At 30.4% G+C, this 18,465-nt stretch overlaps 1 protein-coding gene across 1 annotated transcript in view; it reads left to right on the forward strand.

The window, feature by feature from the left end:
* The first annotated feature begins 13,228 nt into the window (after nucleotides 1–13,228).
* The window catches only part of LOC131841715 (short neuropeptide F), a 79,214-nt gene continuing 73,977 nt past the window's right edge, over nucleotides 13,229–18,465 (forward strand). The window contains exon 1 of the mRNA XM_059190032.1: nucleotides 13,229–13,297. The gene's annotated coding sequence lies outside the window, so the exon portion shown is untranslated. The remainder of the gene's footprint in view (nucleotides 13,298–18,465) is intronic.

An 18,465-nucleotide genomic window follows, 5' to 3' on the forward strand; every position in this document is an offset into this window, starting at 1 on the left:
CTTGAATCTTTCCTGGAGAGTTATTCGAAATATAAATACACAAAAATTTCTTGGTTTCACCAGAATTTAAGTATTTTACCCAGTATCTTTTGGATGTATGTTGAAATTGCATGTAATTTGATTGTGTGAAATTTAATTCTTAAATACACAATTTATATAGGTAAGTACCTATCTAAGTCGTATTGAAAACTGTCTCTTCTTGAAATGTATTAAGACATACCTACCTCGAAATAGAGTTCTAAATTTCTGTTATGATTTTTTTACCTAATTCGTAAGGAAAACAATTAACCAAAATTTTTGAATTAGGTAAGTACTTACCTGATGGTGAGTCAATAAAATACAACGTGAATGTAGAAATTTATTTGAAGTCAGTCCAATTTTAATTAAAGTATTAATACTCTAGCAATTCTTTCGAAGTTCATTTGTTTCTTTTTATTTACTGCCAGGGCCATAGTAGCGGGTCAACCCGCTACTATGATGTCTACTATTCTTATCTAAGTACTTTATTGCAGTGTTCTATAGCAAAATGACCTACACACGACAAACTTAATCAACAATATCGAATGCCCCTGAGTGCTTCCTAGACCACGTCTTGAGTAGTGAAATCATGGCCGATTTCTCATAGCGTTCCCGCCGCCGATTTTCCCTTCACCACATGTTCAATATTGTCCTAGATTTTGTGTCGTGTATCTACAGCTCTTTTTATATTGCTCTTTTAATACTCTTAGGTATACGATAAATTCTAATGATCTTGATGTGATTTAACCATTTACCGCCAATAAGAGTCTTCTATAACTGTTAAAAAGAAGACATTTTCAATTTTCCGTTTGTACAGACAAACACAAAATTTTCTAGTATAAGAATGAATAATTTCATAGAGTAATATAAAATCCTTTTCTACTTCCATCACCATTTATTATTTTCGACCATTGCTATATTAATCATTAGTTAATCATTAGATAAGTATATTTGTGAATCTAGGGACTATAATAAACATATTTCTATTTTACATCTCTATTGTCAGTGGGCGTTTCTATAATAATTCAAATAACACGAAATTCAGAAAATGTCTATGTTATAAATAGGAATTTGGAGATGGGTATTACCTATTCATCAAAGATATTATTGGGGACTCTATTTAATAGCAATGATTAATATGTAAAATTTAAACATAAACCCGCTCCTTATAGACGTGTTACAATCAAATGACGTTATAAAGTGTTTTATATTCAAACAATAAAACTGGTGTTATGACGACTTACGTCTTTGAATGTAATGACATCTTCATTTACCTACGCACGTTAAAATTTAAGAATCGTTAACTTAATAATCCCATAAATTGAATCTGTAGCCATATATCTATATTAGCTGTACGGCGTTTACCTACTAAAACTAATTAGTGTGCATTTATATAGATACCTAGTTTTGCCAAAGTTGTCTACGTAGGTACACCTTTGTTCAAAGTTTCACTTATTTCAGTCACCAAACAGGCTTGCTTTGTAAGATGTGTTTCTTTTAAAGAGTGAGATGAGGAAGCGAAATTACAGGGCACGGAGCCATGTCACTTATTCCTCCGAAACGGCAATGCGTGAGATTGGTGAGATAGGGGCGTAGATAATGTGTTGTTCGTGGTACATTAATGTATTGAGGCAAAGGGATGGTTACCACTTACCATTAGATGGGTCGTCGTTTGTTTCCCATCTTCCCAAGTTACACAAAAAAAAAAGTTATGTGCTTATTAATTTTCTATGAATACCACATTGACCATTTACCACCTACTACTAGCAAGTAGCACTGACAGCATCCTCCTTTATTACCAATCGCTCTATAATTGTCTTTGTTTAATATTGTTTACTATCAAAATGATAGTCGATGCAATTTTGGAAGATTTATGAAATAGATATCTTTTATTGTAGAATACAACAAATATATTTTTATCAAACTCAACCGACAACTACATTTATTAGGTCGGTTATATCTATTATTTAATTAATAATAATATACACATTTATATAGACATAATACAGACAGAAATGTTTGATTTGTTTAGGTTTGTTACATTTCATTTAACGTAACTAAGAATAAAGAAATAGATGGACAAATTTCTGTTATTATTGTTCTTTGTCTGAGTAAAAACACTGTGAGTTGGTTATACCAACTGACCTAGATTTTACTTTAGTTATAAGTACTTTCCTGTTTCGTAATATTCATATGATATTTGCATAAAGAAGCTAACACCCTGACACGAAGTTTGTAAATGCAAGCTAAACATTAGAATCTACGAGCAAACTGCAGTTGCATACACGTTACTGTTGTATTGGAAAATAGTTGACTGGCTCTGAAAGTAGTTTCAAATCAGGTTAATCCAACGTGTATCCTACTATGGGACTGTTACAATCGAATTATTCAGTGATAGTACGAATAGAAGGGTCAGTATTGGCTGCCATTTGTTTAATGAAGAAACAAAATTTATTGAAAGTTTGTTTGGGACCACAATTATAGGGTAGAAGTATCAATCTTCCATAAAACTTTAGAAGCACGGGTATATCTAGAGAGGAAGGACAGTTAGGGGCGGGCACTTGCCCGTTCTTGAAAATATTATGCGTGTCAATATTTAATAGATAGGTACTATACTTTGGAACTATTCGAATTTTCATAATTTTGACAATTGCAATGTGTTTTTGTTGTATAAATTGACCATCTATTGTCAAATAATAGTTCATTTTAAAATTATCACAAATAAAAAAAAAAAGGAAAAAATCTTAGGCACAAGCATCTAATGAAATGCAAAAAATATTTTAAGCTGTGTTTATGTAAAATTATTTACGTAATAAATACATACTAATACTGGACATTGCAGATATTTGCTCAACAGGTGGCATTAGTATAAAATTAATTTGTTGCTACAAAGTAGATTACTTTTTTTTCATATTTGCATATTATGTTTGTACTTACTTCTTTATTTATTGTTGTCGGTTACCAATAATGTAAAATAGACTTATATATATAATGTATAGGTATGTGTCAATAGATTCAAAGGATGGACGAGAGAGCACATTACAAGGACGTATTCTATTGTTAAAAAAAAAGAAGTCGCGGTCTAAAGTTAGAATTAATTAATCAAAGAGAAGAGTTCATTCACGCTCTCCATATATGTAGCGCTATACAAAAAAGGCCAATTGGATATTTTTACGTTATACAGAATGAGCCATGTCGTTCCCTGCTATACCAAAATTAAAAACTTAAATAAAAAGGTACATCGCTGTACTATGTTGATACTTATGTATGTATATGTATTTCATACCCCGTGCCGCCTCGTTTCAGGTCAAGCTATTAGCCTAAATTAACGCAAAACCATCCACTATAAGAACATTGTTGATTATCCCAAGGGTATGTAACAAAAATGCTAAAATTAATTTGAACGTATAATGGCTAAAGGTAGTCGGCACGATATTCTCTTAAAATATTCAATAATAAGCTACAAAATTGTTCGAAATCAACAAGCACTTTTAGTATTTTAATTATATGATGCTTAGTTTAATTTATTTATGGAAGTGAACAACAGAATATTCCGAGCTAATGTAATGAATATGAATTGATTATCCACTCGTGTAGTGTATTTGTAAATAAATATGATTGTGAATTGTACCTTTAATGTTTGCACTATTTAATTCTATAACCATTTCATTTCCATTCATAAATTAGTAGATAAACGAATTATGGAAAACTTAATAATTAGACACAAAACGTACAACACGCTACGTTATACGCTAAGTAAATACAGCTAGGTATTATTATTTTATATAGCTTATTATATATTCGATCGCTAATTATTATGTTAAAAATTATCTTGTATATATTATAGACAATATTATGAGTGTTAGAGATGGAATGTTAGAGATTAGTCATTATTATTTTTTAAATTTATTCAAAAGTGCTTAAATTAAGTTTATTTGAATAAATGATTTTCTATTCTATTCTATTCTATTCTATTAAATTTTTTTTATAGCTGTAACCCTCACGCTGCACATGTGACATGTCAGCCAAACCGGCCTATGTTACTAGCTGTTAAAATTAATAATATTAGTTTAAGAATCGATATCAGTGGAACTTGATTTCTGGTACTAAACGGGCTACACATGCTAGTATAATCAGGCATAATATTGGAACAATTGTGGAACATCCTGATCCTAGATTGTCTCCTGAAATTAGGACTAATTTCTTGAGTGTGCTCGCCGAGTAGTTATACCCTCATAATTACTGCTCCGACATTGCCCCTGATTTTAGGGTCGTGTGTAGGACGTTTCAAGATTTGAAAATAATAACTATAATAATAGTAGTATATAATAACAGTACCTAAGTAGGGACTATCTATATAATTAATTACTAGTTTAACTTTTACTAATTGTAAGACAAGTAATAATTTTATTTGCTTTGTTTTTGCCAAGGATGTCAGCTGCACATAGTACACAATATTAAGATATTCAAGAACATTATTATATTATATATCTCAACATTTAAAGAAGCCAACTTCTATATATTTATGGTCCTTCAAGCTGGATTTGTATCTGTAATGGTTCGAGTATTCATCTAAAATTCTGTGACATTCACTATGAATTATAGATAGGTCAGGACCTATCTATAACTCAAAGGCAATGACAACAGAATAAAATATATCTAAATATACACAATTAGTCGATTCATTCTAACTAGTCTGGCTTTTATATAGTGTCAAAGAGTATCATATTGCACATAGCATAGGTAAATATTCAGCTGAACAGAAACCGTGGTAGTGTAATTAAGCAAATTAATTTGTTGAAGAAGTTTTGCAATTGTTTCGTATTTTTATATTCTTCTATTTTCTATTTCATAAAAGTCGGATATTAGATATACTTCTCGGGACTGTAGATGCAAGAATGTGAAAATGTGAGTACGTGCAAAATTATAACGCAGTTTCAAACATTTCGTCCGTTTGGTCTAGAGCAAAATATAATATTTACTTAGGTATTATTTTCACAGTTAATTTACTTTTCTACCAAAGAGACGTTTCCTTTGGTCGAAGAAGATGTTTGCACAGAAATTTACTTAATGTAATTAAAATCATTGTTTTAATTAAGAGATTCTGTCCATATTGGAAGAGAAGCTGGAAAAATTAATGTAATTAAACGGAATATTATATTAAAGGTTAAGACTGTTAAATAAGAACTATTTAATTAAAAGGGAGGTACTTCCAAGCGTAATGGGGTTACAGTACCGGAATCATTTTTATGGTATGAGAGAAAAGTTTATTTTAGTAAAAATTTAATTTTTTTTATTTAAATTCTTCAACACACGTACAATAAAATAGTTTGTTAATTTATCAATGTTATAATGCCTCAGAATTCTTGTTACTAAATTGATTAGATTAATTACTTTTTTATTTGACAATGGGTGGCTTGCAATGAGGTCTCATAGGTATTTGAAATAATTAAAATAGATTCAGTGGTTTGGTACATATTAAATGGAAATATTACAACAATACAATTGATTACGTCACGCCAATAATTCCGAGGAAACTCTTCGTCCGTTTTTCATTCTAGTTTTCATATTATCATCATATGACGTAACATGAGATATAAAACCTAAGGTAGGCATCGGAACTCTTTAATAAAATATAACGAAATATATATATATAAACATAACTGATCACTGTCTGACAAGGAGACTTTTTAGAATTTTGGTCTATTGGTCTGTGCGTTTAAACGGGCCTATCTCAGAAACGAAAACAAAAAGCTATTCTGGTACGAAGTCGCAGGCTCAAGTAGTAATACCTATAATTATACAATATTAAGCCAAATATTTTTTATTTGTTGTATCCTTAATAAACAAAAATAAAATAATTTTTCTATAAGTACAATACAGACAAGAAGATTGTACTGTGGACACGACGCATCTTTGAAATTACCCAACAAATTTGCGAAATAGATGCTAAAGTGAACGAGATATTGCTCTGTATCCATGTGGCACCTACTCATATAAATATGACGTTTTCCCAGCGTCACGCCTGCACAATTCGTATTTGTATACCACTGTATGTTATGAGACCTTACTACGAGTTATAACTTAAATAAATTCTGAATATTGCCTTGTATGTACCAAAGAATTTAGTTACTTTTATATATTTGTTTAATTAGTTTACTTTAGAATAGACAATACATTTTCATATGGGTATATTGCATTTGGAAATAATGTAACATCTTAATATATGTTACATTATAATATGTAGGCGTGAAGTTGCAATTTAGAGCTCTCTAGTAACTCTGTTGGCTTAAATATTCAACGCTTTTGAAGCGCGTTGAAAAACAGAATTTTCTTAAACATCAAAGAATTCGTCAAACTGATTATTCATAGCTTCGGACAGACATCGTGTACTGATTGTAAATACCTATACTTAAATTTAATAACAAGATGTTTAACTTTATATGCATATCGATTGTAAAAGGAGCTGTAAATAAAGATTATTACAAAATATTTGCGGAAAATATCAATTAAATCTTTCAGGTCCATAATTTTTTTAATCTGATAGAGAGCGCCTTATTATTTCGACTAATTAATATAAACAAAAAATCGTATGTTGCACCTACGTTGTACTATTTAGAATTATATTAAGACTCATTAAGAATGTTTTTAATAAAAATCCGGCACCCTACCATTTGTTAATGTCTCCGCATAACGTCGCCCGTGTAGCCCAATATAAAATAAATAAGTTGGGAATATTAGACTATGGGCAAGATTAGGATACAAGTCAAATACTGCCCAACAATTCTAAGTACTAACTACGACTGTGGAGGTACAAATATGTAAAGTCATCATATAACATTATATTTAACGCTATAGTAGTGGTGGTTACCCCTTACGCTACAGTGTGATTGATAAGTATAATAAATAAAATTAATATGAGTTTTTGCGAAATGTATATTTTTCGAGAATGCTTAGTCATGCCCGTGGGATGAGGATGGGATGGTGCAGTGCCGTCCGGGTATAAATGACCCGGTGACATTTGGCGGCATTTGTGACGCGTCCGTAAACACTCATAATACGAAACGGCTTTCATACATGTGCCTATTTACATTTACCATTATCCCATTTTGTGTATATATGGAATAATGTGTTCAAATAAATTTAACTTAGATAGTGCCGAACCCAAATGAATGGGATAAGGAAAAAGGAGATGATAAGTGACTGGTGTTGACTAAGCCCCAAATGCTATCCATTGTAAACAAATTATCCAAATCATTTTAGAATTGGCGTAGATATGCTATAACATTTTAATAAATGGACTTTCATTGAAGTCTCGCTTGGTTATAGCGTGATGTTCTATAATGAAATATATATTTTATAGGTATAAAAAATATAATGAAAATGTGTGATTCTACAATAAAAGAATTTTCTAAAACTTATCACTAGTACCGGAAATTACCCTGACACATTCAAACTGACTTTACCTCTTTATAACAATAATAATAACCCTATATAAATCACACAGAAAAAGCTCCATTTCCAAAGCTACGCAGAACGTGTGTAATAGGTACTACACGATTAATAGAACAACATTAAATAAATACAATTTTTAAAAATACGTAGGCACATAATATACATAGCAACACCCAGACAATACAAATGTTGAGTCATACGAGGAATCGAATCCGCGTAGTTAGTCGATATGCTAAACTGCTAAAGCTATGCCGTCCATATTAAAATAGATAGTAACCCTCATTTTTGAAATCGGTTGAAAATGGAAGAGCTTTTATTAAGTAGCCAACCTGTCAGTAGCTAGGAGGCGAGGTGTCACGTGTCTATCGAATTAAGTTATGTGCTAATAGGTACGGAGATCGGTATTGGTACCCGGTAGCACGTCGGGGGCAGACCGAGCAGACTTCGCTTCACTGCGCTTATCCTATTAATAGGAAATAGCAGTCATCTTATACGTTTCCATCGATCGAACAGTGTACCTTGAAAGATAACTTATTTGTACTAACAATGACTAAACATATTAATAAATTAAGATATTACATATTAATTTCGTATATTTGATTAAATTATACTCGCTAATGAAGACTCATATATATCTACTTAGGTAATTATAAGATGCTGATTAATGGAGGTTAATTTAATTTGTATTATCGATTTTATTTATATGGAATGCCTTAATTCATGAGTACCTCAAAGTAATAAAATATATCTATTAATGTTCTTGATATATTAGGTTAGAGCATTACATTAAGATTTTAGGCTACCATGCCGCGATGTTTATGGGACATTTATAACGTAATGATATATTTCCAAAAGTCGGAATAAATCTAACTTACCTCCCATGTCTTCGGAAATGCGAGAGAAGAAAGATTTTCCATAACATCGACTGGTTATTACTTTTATATTACTTTTTAGAAGTACTAAAAGAGTAATGGAATTGATATGAGGCATTAGGTATAATATTAGCAAATATTATTTAGGTTGCAAAGGGTTGAATAGATTTTATGATCTGATATGTGACGCAACTGTAGATTCATTATCATCCATTAAAATCTATTTATAAGATATATATTATATGTTGAGTTTCATTTGTAATTTCCGGTTCTCATAATACTTTGAACACAATAATTCATTAAAAAGCGTATAAATTCATTAAATTGACGTTTACACTAAGTTATTATATTAAATAAAATCAGAGAAGCAAAGAGCTTTTAAATATTTCGTTGACATCGTTAAGTCAGTCTTTGAACGTCTTACTAAAGTACGAGGGAATCTGAAAGTTTTTAATGATTTTTTTGAGGAGTTGAGAAGATGAGATGAGATGACAGTAGTAGAAAGGTGAGTTAATATTGTGTGAATAAATTTTTTTGGAATAAATGTGCTAAAAGTAGTTACTTCAAATGCTATAATTAATTACAAGACTTATTTTGTATACTATTATTTTTTATTTATGATTTAGTTCGTAAACTTCTATGATCTAATACCTATTATTACATCCTAGAATGACGACCTCGGTGGTCTAGCAGTTTAGCACACCGTTTTACGTCCGATGATCGCGGGTTCCATTCCTCGCATAGCAAGCTTTAGCTAGCTTAACTTAGGTCTAGATGGCGCTGTGTGAATTATCCTGAGATTATTATTCCAATTTAGTTTTGGTTCTGTAGACTTTCTCGCGGATGGTTATTATTAAATAAATTATATTAAGTCGACAGGTGTCGCATTTTTAGTGGTCAAATAATAATACTTAGGTAGAACTTTAAAGCAGGATTTCAGTTGTGGGTACTAGACAATTTATATAAAAACCTAAATCTTTTTTATTTTTTTGTTAAAACATACACAATTTAAGTATATAGGAAACACCCAGATTAATACAAACAATCATAGTCACGAACACATTTTTTTGTGTTGTGCAAGTAAGCTACCACGACCACGATCACGACCATATGAACTAAGGCGGTGTACAAATCAGCTAGATCAATAAAGCAGTCAAAGTTCATGATATTTACCTACTTTAGTCTAAATTCACCATAGGGAACCATTATGTAGAGAGCCAAAAGAGAGGTCTTTATGGCATACAATTAGGAATAGAAGCCATGTACAAACCATGTAATAAAGAAATATAATATAAACTAATTTATGTAGTGGTACATAAAAAATGGGAACAAACAATTATTTTCATATAAGACTAAAAATAATATTTCATTCAAGAAGATTAAATTGTGTAAATAAATTGTAATATAACAAACTCTTTTCTTCTTGTCTTGCCATTAAATTTTTCCTCTGCAATAGCAATTTCTTAAATGCCCTGTTTTGTTGCAATTTACATATTTCATTCAAAATACTTTAAATTGTAATATAAAGAAATATTCTACATTTGCATACTAAATACTTTCATTGAGTACCTACAAGAAAAGTTTAAAGAAGTTCTGATGAGATGTACCTGCTATATTATTTTTCAATTGCATGAGTGGAATTCAATGATCTGTTAAGAAAGATAAAATAAGGAAACGTGTGAATTCTTCATGCAAATACCCGCCTTATTACAATGTTGGGAGACTGAAAATAGATTACTTTTAAGAACATTGCAGAATCGCTTTCAATATTCGCTTAAAAGGAAGTATAGGTACATTATCTATAAAACGTTCGACATTCTAATTTTATCAATTGTTGTTTAAAAGATATTGAAAGATTTCAATATCCTTTCGAGGTTATATAACCGTATTATATTAGCTGGTAAGTAGTACCGTACGAAAATGACGAGAATGAATTACAATTGCAGTATACATCCACCCAACTACTTATAATAATCGAAGATACCTTTGTTTTCATATCCGGCGTAATTTCAAAGCGTATATCCATTGAAATAGCTTAACACAATACTTTATAAAATAATGACACAAATATTGAGAAAAAAAAAGAAAAAAGTATAAACTATTTTATTTTTTTTATAACTTATTTCCGTGGTTTATATTTTTAGTTTTTGATAATGGCTATAAATATTTTGTACTTACTACTTACTCATAATACCATTTAAACTTGTGAGAACCTAGGCAGGATCTAGCTATTACCATAGATAATACAATATTACCTACATACTATTATCAAGCGGAGTAATAAAAATAGATGAAAGTAAATTAAGATGTCAATTTAAACTTAACACAAGGTAAACAGATGCAAATATTTTTTTCATCGCAGTAAACAGCTGTGATATCCGAGTACAGACTCTTGCCCACATAAATTGAATTTTAATTACATTTTATATAAATATTTGCGCGATTGTTCAAGCTCTTTTACGAGTGATTGATTAGGGTTCGATGAAGTGTGTACGTACGACATCGTTTTGCGTAGAAATTAACAGCTACCGTTAAATTTAAAAATACAACATTACTAGCTGTAACCCACGGCTTTTTTTTGTTTATAATATAATAATCTACGTCAAATTTAATTAACATCCGCTCAGCCGTTTCATTATGAAAAAATAGGTAATCGGATAAATACTTTTGCCTTTCTATTATTACTATTTATTCATGGTGTACCCGCCTGGAGGGTGATAACATGACCATGGGGTCAGGTCAGTTAGTTCATAGTCACAAATTTACTAGTTACGTATCACGATGGTTTCCAGGGAAAATCGCGTGGAAGTCAATCTGATATGGTACATTGTTAGTAATAGGTGACCCAATTTTGAACCACTCCCTTCCCCTCTCTATTATAAGTATTGATTTGTAATATTACTACAACATGTAAACGTCCCAATAGTGGGCTTCAATCACCGCTCATAAAAGGAGACTCAGTTTATTTTTACCACGGGGACTGCGAGTGTTAAAAATGAGTTCTTATTGTTTTATATATTTTCAGTTAGGAATGCCAAAGTAGATACCGACTTGATCTTAACAACATCATGGACTTAAGTTAATCATGTAATGCCCATGGTAACGTCATGCGTTGCCATTCTAAAGGTCTAAGATATCATCCCTCCGTACCCTTTAATTTCATGCCATATTTATACTTGAACAGGAACACACTTTACAAAGCAAGTTGCGTGGCAGCATTTAGTAGTAGTATTATAGTATGTACGCACGCTCATAACTTTGTACAAAACATATACCGATTAACCTTCTCATTGTCTTAATTATTTACGGATTTTTTTTTCTCCTAGTCACTATGTCTGAAATCCTGGGCATGAAAAAAAGTTAATATATTAGAATATGACATGTTATATACAATTCCAAAAGTATTTAACATTTTACTTGACATTATTATTTTTTAATTTCCAAATGGTTCGATTATTGGCTAAAGCAATGTACAAATTGGATAAAGTTATTCTTGATTCTAAAAATAGAATAATATTTAGTTTTAGTATAATATAATTTCATAACTTCAATATTAGTTCTATTTTTTCTCTAGGGAGAGCTAGTTTTTTTGCCCTGTTTAATAGAAGATCGGTTTCATATTTATGATGAAATAACACAACGATTCTTTACTCATGATAAATTGATGGTATAGATAAATGTTATGTTCACAATTTTTTTAACTTTATATTATTGTTACATATTCTATATCTGTTGTCCATTATATTATATTACTAAGTAAATCATAAAAATGAAATGAATTTCCTATATACGCAAGTATAACACATGCTGGGTTTGGAAATGATATTTTTGTCAAAGCGGTAGATATTACACTACAATTACAATAGGTAAAGCGAAACCTCCATTGGGAATTAATGTTTTTATTGAAAAGAAATTCCATTCCATATTTCTTCCCTTTATTGGTATGAAATGCTTATTATTTTATTTGCTTTGTAAAAAAATAATAAGATGAGTTCTGTGAGACAATTTTTTTGTTATGTTAAATATTGAATTCTCGATATTAATTTTATCTTTGTTATTTTGAATTGTTATTATTGCCTATCAAAGGGCGGCATTGTACGACGTTGCCTGCAGGAATGGATAGGTACATCTGATTTATCCATTTTAGCTTTTAAGGGCAGTGAGGCACGGCAGTGAAACTATTGATAACAATAACACTTTTATTCTCATAACATATCATTTAATAATAATAACGCTAAAATTCACAGAGCGTCATTTAGTCCCAAGTTATGCAGAGATTGTGTTATGAGTACTAGTCAACTGATATAATTATTAATACACATTTTTATATAAATACAATGCCTGGAAACACCCAGAACGCTACAAATATTCATACACATGAATACAATTGTATGCATCATTTGAGGAGTCGAACTTGCAACCATGGGATGTGAACCGCTAGACCACCGAGGTCGTCAAATAAGTAAAAACAATGTCGCTCATGTCTACAGGAGGTGATCAGCACCTTCCATTACGTACAGCATCAGCTTATGAGCCACTCCAATATAGTTGTATAATCCTAAGATATACAGAAATGCCTAACTATTTCTTAGTAGTCGAGAAGAAGTTATAAATAAAATATATATTGTAATTTATGAAAGGTAGATAATTTCGACGCATACAGCTCGATTGGATACCACATGAGTCCTTAAAAATGTTCAATAAGAGTGTGTACGTAAACTTTCTAAAGTCTAAAGTTGGTACTGAAAAAAATTTGAAGTTTTTTGTAAAGTTGTGTCAAGTTACGCGGAGGTTGTAGCGCGGCCCGCGTCCCGCCCCGGAGGCGGTGGGCGGAGCGGTCTCCTATATAAGCTTTTGCATGCCTGAAACTTTGTTATTGAAAGAGATCATATCGGTCAAGTGACACGAGAGGCATTCACTAGTGACGCATTCGCACCGCGCCCGCTTGTCAGGTAAGTTAGATAAAAGTTTTGTTATTCGCATAAAACGTTTTGTTCCTCAATTATCTAATAGTCATCACATTTCACACAATTGAGGGGACAAATAAACAAAAAAATCGTTAGTTAATTTTAACTATTTTATACTTTTTTAGTAGATGAAATTACAAAAATTTTACATACAAGTAGTAAAATTTATTTTCGAAAAAAAAATATTTATTATTAGATAGATATATTATGAATGATGTAATAAGAAATATATAATCTACAGTAATGGCTGATATTATTTATATATTTTCCACTCACTCCACGAAAAAGTATATTTTAAGAAATCAAACTTTCGTAGGTACGAAACCGCATAAATTCTATTAAACTTTGCTCATATTTCATCTACATTTTTCATATATATCTATGGGTAACTGTACATTGCAGATAAAGTACTCGTAATAAAATATTCTACAATTAGGTATGAAATGACATTAAAAATTACAAAAATTCTATCTTGGTGCAGAAAGTATCATTTCGCACAAGAAAGTTTGAAAAAAATTTATAATCACATAATTGTAATATCCTGTGTCATGTTAAGAAGATCTAAAATATTATTTAAAAAAGAAATATTTACCTAAATTAAAATATCATTTATGAAAAATCATACTATTATATATTTTTTTAAATAATATTTATAAATATGTTTTTGTTAAGACAGTCTTTTGTTTTATATAATCCCAAAAACAATTGTGGTATAATTTTTCAAACAGAAATCTCGCGGTCATCTTCATGTAACAATAAGATTTTAAAATTTTAGTTACAAGGATATGGGTGATATACTTGTTGATATACATATTGGGTGACATAGGGGTTTTAATTTAGATTTTGAAACAATGCAACAAATATCTGAAATTTGAATTGTTAATATATTAATAATAGATAGATAGATAGATAGAATATACTTTATTTGCAACGTACAGTAAAGAAGAAGCACAAACAATATAACAAAAGACACATGTATCGTTACAATAAGGCGGTATAATTTCGCGTAAATATATGATTTCGCGTACACCTTTGTGAGGCCCGAAAAGCTTCCGTATTCTTAATACGGGACAATTCATCAGGTATAAAGTACATACGAAAACAGCCATAAAAGTTCTAACAAATCGAACACCTTACTAATAAGCAAAACAACTTGTACTAACATATTAAGGAAGGTTTAGGATTTTTTTCTATCTGACTGGAATGACAAACGAGCTGACGGCCCACCAAATGGAAAGAAGTAACCGTCGCCCTATAATTGAGATTACAGATTTACTATCCTATATGTATTTAATAAAATGTGTATTATATAATTTATTTATTAATTTGAACTAGCGTTATGTTACCAAAAAAATAAAATAAAATTGAAGTGTCTGTTTGTAATTTCAAATTAACAGGGTTTCACTAAATGTATATAAAAATAAATCGGTTCTTATTTAAAAAAAAAATTGTCAGTCTGTCTGTTTATTCTTGCTAATCACTAAATCGGCTGGACCGATTTTGACGGGACTTTCACTCGCAGATAGCTAATGTTATAAGAGGCTACTTTTATTTCAGCCAATCTATTTTATTTTAATAAAAAGTTTAATTCCACGCAGAGGAAGTCGTCGTTAACAACTAATAATATAAAAGAGTATTTATTTTGCGTTTTTATGGCTTAATAATATATCATAGAATCAAATTAAATTAATGGTGATGAAATTTATTACATTTGGGATGAAATAAGAAGCACTACTATAAAAAGACTACTTTTTATCATTGTCTATGATAGTCGCCGGTAGAAAGTTATGTTTCATATCATTAGAATGGCAACTAATTTACGGCTCACCAGACGGTAAGCGGTAACCGTCGCCTATATACATACATGAACAGTACTACTGTCAACTCATCATACAATTCATGCGTTCCCATTCTAGAGCTTGGGTAGTTAAATTCCTGGAATTTAACTACCCAATATCACCCAACAATCGAAACGCAGGCTACATAGGAAGCTGCTTAGCGGTTAAAAAAATGAGACTGAGGTACCAGACGTACTTTTTACAGTTTACCTCTGAGATTGCCAATTTGTAACTGGCAATTTACCAGGATAATATTTGTTCTTAGTATTCTGTATTAAATTATTAAGCGATATTTAAGCATTTTTATAACAATTAACAAATTAGAGGTAGTTATGAATATAATTATAATCCATTTTAGGGGTAAATAACAATTAATCCCTAGTTTAAAATTCTAAAGTATAGAGTTACTTTGAGCTCAACTTTCTATCATTAAACTTAACAATATTGTTTTACAACTTTTTGTTAAACTTGATATTGTTCACACAAATAAGGGTTCGAACTTTTATTATACCAGAGAGTCTAAAATATTGATACAATAAAAGTTTTTCATCATTTATTTTAACCACCACAGCATTTTAACCACAGAATACGTCATAAAAAAACTATTCAATATTTAATGGAGTTATTTGTATCATTCCTATATATAAATAGTATTTATGTTAACTATTTGTTATGTTGAAATGATAAAATGAACGAACACAACAAATTTTAAACTTAGGTGTTTGTTATTTCCAAGTTGAATCCAAAATTAACGTTTATTAGTTTTTTAATAACAAATACGTATAAGATAATAATAGCATACTAAAGCCGTTACTTTCTAGTCTCAAAAAATACTGCGAATCTATCTGTGATACTGCGAATACTTCTATACTTCGAAACTATAAAATGTACTTTCCGAACAAAAAAATAAATACGAGTGTATTTGTAAATATAAACTTTAATGAAAATACATAATTTGAACAGAATAATTAAGAAATCATTAAAGCCTCTATTGACAGTATAAAATCATTATTATGACAGATTCACATAAATACAAACTTTAGGATTATATCGTTCAAAGCCATCTCCCGTTTCGTTGGGATTATTCAAAAACCTTCTCTCAATGAATGTCTAATACGTACTTAAAACAATATAAATTTGTATCTTGGTGCATAATTGCAAGTAAGTTTGAATTGAATATGGCAGCTTGAGCTTAATTTGCAAACACTAGTGACTTAACTAGTTTCATTTTATCTGTACACATTGTTATAAATGCCAAAATAACTGTTTATTAATTTATTACACTTTCACGAGTTAACCACTTTTAGCCACGTACATATAACTGTAAGTTTAAATACTTTTATATATTATTTCTACTATATATTTTACACCCGAATAGATAAGAGCACAAATCAAAAGAGAAATAACCTGTAACAAGTAGCTTACTTGTTACAGGTTATTTCTCTATTATGTATGTTATTTCTATATTTATGTTATTTCTAGTAGGCGAAAAGTGGGTAACCACACTTTACACAAAGTCGTCCACGATTCGTGTGAAGTTATCAAATTTGAATAATAAGTCCTTGTGATACTGTATTGATGTTCAAAATATAAATTCATAAGTCTGAAGTACATCTAAAATTCGCATGGTTATATAGTAAATCGATCACGTTGATCACTTTTGCCGGTATACGGGGACGAAAATATGTTTACATATTTCAGAATATTTTTCTCTGACAAGAAAATATGGTAACCCACACCGATATTCATCGGAACTTTTTCTATGTATATTTGCAATGTTTCAATTGCTATATTTTTAAATATTACGGAATATTAATACATATAAATACTTAGTTTTCATATAATACATGCAAGAATAAGTATATATATATATAGTATTACACAGTCATTCAAAGGTTGGACTGGAATAAATCCCTCTTTTGGGATGAGACTGCCATTGTACTGCTTAATTTCTTAAGATCTCTGTATCCTATTATCCTAACTTTTTATATCTTACAATAAAGTAGTACAAACAGACAAACAGAATAATTAATTACTTAGGACATCCGAAATAAAGGAACTGCTTTTTCCTAATTACAGTTTACATAGCCATTGTAATATTCATAAATTTATGGATAAACATACACATATATTCATTCTCGTCGTCTCTTCAGCTTTCTAAATAATAAATATACTGTGGCTTTCTGTCCGCACTATGTTTAATTATACACTAACATTAATTATATGCTTTTACATGTAACCTGTTTTAAAATATAAACAAAAATCATATTAGCACTGCACGCTAGGACTTTATTTGTCTTGTCTGGGTACATAATAAAAAACTAACCTGCAAATTGATTTGTTATTTAAGTAATGTAGAGGAGCTATACATCCACATATTTCAGGTATATATTTAACTAGCTTTTGCCCGCGGCTTCGCTCGCGTTAATTTATCCCCTTAGGGGTGGATTTTGAAATCCTTTCTTACGGGATGCCTACGTCATAGTAGCTTTACGCATGCAAAGTCTCAGCCCGATCGGTTTAAAATTGACAAAGTTTCATATAAACTTTCATACCCTATTTTACCCCTTTGGGGGTAGAATTCATCAAAATCTTTTCTTAGCGGATGCTTATGTCATAACATCTACCTGCATGCCAAATTTCAGTCTGATCCGTGCAGTGGTTTGAGCTGTGCGTTGATAGATCACTACGTCAGTCACCTATGAGTTATATATATTTAGATTAACTATAATGAGATATACGTATGTGACATATTAGTTTAAAACAAGCGGAACTTCAAGTAAGTGACATAGCAGTTCAAAGTAAATTTACATCTAAGCTAAGTACTTAAGATTTGGACATCCTTAATAGCTTTTTATTTTTATGATCCCGTAATCAGACACAATCATGATTAATAAATGAATTAAATCTAATATCTTGATAATAAAAAACTATACAGTAATGCGTATGAAGTATTTTTATGTTATTTATCTTTCAATTTGCGAGTTAATGACATGTACGTTTTAAGCAACAAAGAAATATCCAAGCAGATTTGAATGATTATGACCCAGGTATTATACACATTACAAATATAGAAGCTTATTACCTAATTTGGCAGAAATTAAGTACATAGGTCCTAAATTAACATAATTTTCTTCAATTAAGGAAGTCCACCCATATGATGTCATGGCTAGAAGCCAAAACATATTATTTCTTGGAACTATTACTGTCCACACGATGAGAAAACATTACACCAACGTACCGTGGTTCTATTTAATTTCCTACGCAAGTCACGATCGCTCAGGTACCTAAATAAATATGAAGCACTTACTAATA

The sequence above is a fragment of the Achroia grisella genome, unplaced genomic scaffold (genome assembly GCF_030625045.1).
Source record: "Achroia grisella isolate CSIRO2021 unplaced genomic scaffold, CSIRO_AGI_Agris_v1 utg1920, whole genome shotgun sequence".
NCBI lineage: Eukaryota > Metazoa > Arthropoda > Insecta > Lepidoptera > Pyralidae > Achroia > Achroia grisella.